The sequence below is a fragment of the Octopus bimaculoides genome, chromosome 12 (assembly GCF_001194135.2).
Source record: "Octopus bimaculoides isolate UCB-OBI-ISO-001 chromosome 12, ASM119413v2, whole genome shotgun sequence".
NCBI classification, from domain to species: domain Eukaryota; kingdom Metazoa; phylum Mollusca; class Cephalopoda; order Octopoda; family Octopodidae; genus Octopus; species Octopus bimaculoides.
Window position 1 is genome coordinate 7,253,328 of NC_068992.1, and position 4,685 is coordinate 7,258,012.

Sequence of the window (4,685 nt, forward strand, 5' to 3'; positions counted from 1 at the left end):
GCTTTCTTTCTCAATTAAGACTATGTCTGACTTCCTGTTCTCTATCTCATGGTCACACTGAATCATAAAATCCCATAGGATCTTTGCATTTCTATTTTCAACGATGCCTTCAGGTTTGTGGTCATACCAATTTTTTGTTTTGTCAAGTCCATACTTGTTGCAGAGTGTCCAATGGACAAGCCTGGCTATATTGTCGTGGCCGTTTTCACTGAGGTCTGGAGAGCCAGTGGCTGCACCAGCCTCCAATCTGGCAGTGTTTCTGCATCTGGAGCCTGGTGCAGCCACTGGCTCTCCAGACCTCAGTGAAACCATCCAACCTATGCCAGCATGGAAAACGGACGTTAAACAATGATTATTATTATTATTATTATTATTATTATGGTTCACACATTTCTGTGTTTTGTTATATTCCTTTACATTTTCAGTTCAAATCCAGTTGAGGTCAGCTTTTCCTTTCATTGTTTCAGTATCCACAAAATAATACCAGTCAAACAGTCAATTGTTATCGACTAGCCTCCTACCACCTTCCATGACACTCCATCCTTACGACACTGTTAGAAATCAATATTACATGAAATATTTAAAATCATTTTACACTGAGAGCAACTGTAGGTGGCAGCACCAACAGTCCCCAGTAAAAAAGATTTTTTAATTTACTATTATTCAGTTATTGGAAAGCAGAATCAGTAAGATGTTGGGTGAGATGTCTTGCAGTATTTAATTATAAACCTTTGCATTCTGACTTTAAATCCCACAACAGAAGGATTTAAAGTCAGAATGCAAAGGTCAGCTTTCTCTTTCACCTTTTCAGTGTCAATATGAAATAAATACTAATCAAATAATAGCCATATATATAGAGAGAGAGATAGATAGATAGATAGATAGATAGATAGATAGATAGATAGATAGATATAGACATATATATATATATTACTGACTATTGTCTACCCACCACGTTTTCTGGCTTTGTGCCTACATTACAAATCAGTGGTGGTGGTGTAGTAGTAGTAGTAGTAGTAGTAGTAGTAGTAGTAGTAGTAGTAGTAGTGGTGGTGGTGGTGGTGGTGGTGGTGGTGGTAGTAGTGTTTTAGTTGCACAAGACAAATAGTGAATAATTGCAAAAATGAATAGTTATGAATAATTACACCAATCAAATAATAAGGAAGATGCCAACGTCAAGTGCTGACCACACAAGTTGTACAATGAGATAATTGACCACGTAATTTCCGCCTGCCAGTCCTTGCCAAGTCCCAGTGTGTTTACACACTGGGACTTGGGTCAGTGGCTGTATACACAGGACAATATACCAACATTTTGATGTGTAAATGGATAAGAAGTAAAGTGCAGTACATGAATATGACCCGTTCACAATAATCTGGGACATGCCCATCTAGACTAGTGTGAAGATCAAAGCAAACTATCCAGATATGATTTCCAAGGATGGAAAGGAAAATGATTCTACTTTATTAGACAGACATCTCAGTATCTTTTGATTGAAATATAGCTTGGAAGGACCTGGAGAAACAGTCAAAATACAAAAATGCTGGATGCAAACTAATCAGTGTGTAGGATAAAATTTTGAGTAACTGATGCCTTACTGGTTTCAGTTATTGGACTGGCTATACTGGGCACCATCTTGAAGGATTTCGTCAAACAAAACACCACCCCGTACTTATTTTTTCAAGGGTGCACTTATTTTATTAGTCTCTTTGACCAAATTGCAAAGTTACAGGGTTATAAACAAGCCAGCACCAATTGTCAAGTGATGGTAGTGGTGGTGGTGTGAGGGAGGACGAATACAAAACTACACACATTGAAATATAAGCAACAGGCTTCTTTCAGTTTCCGTCCACTCATAAAGCTTTGGTTAGTCCAGGTCTAGAATATAGAACACTTGTAAAGACGAAAGCCCTGTAAAGATGAAAGAGAAAGTCAAGGCTAGCAGAATTTGAACTTAGAACATAAAGACAGACGAAATGCCACAAAGCACTTTGTCTGGTGGGCTAGCAATTCTGCCAGCTCACTGCCATAATAATAATAATGATAATGATGAAAATAATAATAATAATAATAATAATAATCACAACAACAACAGTAATAAAAATTTCAGTTTCACTCTGATATTTTCATTTGTTCAAATGTGAAGTCTTTGAAATTCAACATTTTCACCACATGAAAGAGTAAATAGGTTCATCACATGAAAGTTTATATAAGTCCATGGACATTATATCTTGACGAAATTATCTAAAAATAAAAAAAAATACTCTATGGAGAATAAAGAAATGGATAAAGTGAAATACTTTTTCTTTATCCTGGCATTTGATGCTACAGTTATTTCTAAGAAGCAGACTGTTCTGTCAATAAAGAACACCTTGTACCTATGCTAGACACAAGTCAATAAAGAACTCCAGACTTGAAGGTAAAGATCTGAAGATTTTTTTTCTTTTTAGTAATTAATTTCATATAGATTGCTTACAAGGTTCCACTGACTAACCTTTACTTCTAACCAGAGAATTCCACTAATCAGTGGCTGAGCAAAGAAAACGAGGTGGCGAGGAGTGAGATCAGCTATAAGACTGCTAGAAATAACAACCTAAACTCCTTCAAACAACATGGTAATGGAAAGATGAAGATTATAACAAGAATACACTGATTAATTAGTGGTTTCCTTCATTATCAGATTATCAGGAGCTCTTCACATGTTCATACAATTTATTAGAATAGCCAAATTTCATTACCTACAATCATCTTTAAAAAACAAATAGTAAATGAAAATCATTATATCCAAGTCTCATTCATTAAGTGATGTATTAAACATAAAATACCTGTAAAAGTGTAAAAGATTGCTTTGGGGCTTAGTTCTTTTCAATCAGGACCACTTTGAAGGGACTAAACTGTAATACTAATTTGCATATCAAGTTCTTGTATAGAGAAAGCGCTGACAGTCTTTTATTAGCTTAAATACCTGGCAATGAGAAATTAATGTTAGAACCTGTAGTGTGTCTTTTAAAGATTTAATACATATATTTCTTTACTTATCTTGACCTTTAAAATTAGACACCTAAATACATGTGCAAATCTGGGTAATTCTGTATAATGTGGCAAAACAAAAACCTGACACTTCAAACAAAGACCTTCTCATGCTAATAAAAGGTGTTGCTCTGAATTACAAGATTCTTGTCAACTCATGGCATACAAACTTGTCTGAATTTACTGTTATCCTTTAGTCATTGAACTGCGGCCATGCTGCAGCACTGCCTTGAAGGGTTCTGACAATTTGCTCCCAGTACGTATTTCTAAGCCTGGTACTTATTCTGTCATTCTCTTTTAGCTGAACTGCTAAGTTACATGGATACAAACAAACCAACATCAGTTGTCAAGCAGTGGCAGGGGACAAATACAAGCACAAAGACACACACACTCATGACAGGCTTCCACATAGTTTCCATCGACCTGATTTACTCACAAGGCATTGTTGGTCAGCCTGGAGCTACAGCAGAAGACATTTGTCCAATGTGCCATGCAGTAACACTGAGACTGAAACCATTTCCGCTATGTTTGTAACTACATCTTGCAAACTTAAAGATTTTTCCCAATAAATTTTAGCGCAAGGCCTGCTAATTTTCAGAGGAAGGCTAAGTCGATTGCAGAATGCAACAAATACTTATTTTATCAACACCAAAAGGATAAAAGGCAAAGCTGACCTTGGCAGCATTTTGAACTCAAAATAATTATAGTAATGATAACAACATTAATAATATAATACCTTATGAAATGTTTTCATGTCAAACATGATATCAATTACTAGGGTTATTATACTGTTCAATAAATGAATTTCTTTTTCAACTGTGCCATATTAATTCCAAAATATCAATGTTAGATTCCATTTATAGCTGAGAGGCAATTTTCAATTTCCCAGGGGTTTTATAAAATAATGGGCGATTATATAAGCAGAATTCATTATGCTAGTCCAGTTATCTGATATCACAGAAAAATTGGCTTTGTTAAATATTGCCTTAAATCAGCTACTTTAACATTGTGATGCAGGAAGTTAAATTGGGTGGATATTGTAGTCAGTTATGGATTAATTTAATCTCCCTCGAATGCTGAATCAAAATGCTTAACCATTTTGCCAGTAAACATATTTATAGGTTTGAATACAGTAGAGCGACAGAATCAGTTGACTGTCTTTTAGATTTGACTTCTGCCTCTTCTCATCTCAAAATCCAAATTCTGCCTGGCATCAGCTTTGTTTTCGTCATCAGTAAAATATGTATTGTAAGTCATTTAAGTGTGTAAATTTATGCTAATTTGTCATATCTATTCATATTATATAAATATATATGTATTTGTATATAGGAGTCACTGTGTGGTAAAAGAAACCTAAAACAAGGTTTTATGGGGTGTCTATTTACTTCTGTCATGTCTATATATATATATATATATATATATATATATACTCTTTTACTTGTTTCAGTCTTTTGACTGTGGCCATGCTGGAGCACCGCCTTTTAGTCGAGCAAATCGACCCCAGGACTTATTCTTTAGAAGCCTAGTACTTATTCTATCGATCTCTTTTGCCGAACCGCTAAATTACGGGGACATAAACACACCAGCATCGGTTGTCAAGCGATGTTGGGGGGACAAACACACACATACAAACATACACACACACATACATATAT

At 35.3% G+C, this 4,685-nt stretch overlaps 1 protein-coding gene across 1 annotated transcript in view; it reads left to right on the forward strand.

Annotated features, from left to right (window-relative positions):
* The window catches only part of LOC106868246 (uncharacterized), a 351,265-nt gene that overhangs the window by 153,073 nt on the left and 193,507 nt on the right, over positions 1 to 4,685 (forward strand). The window lies entirely within an intron of this gene.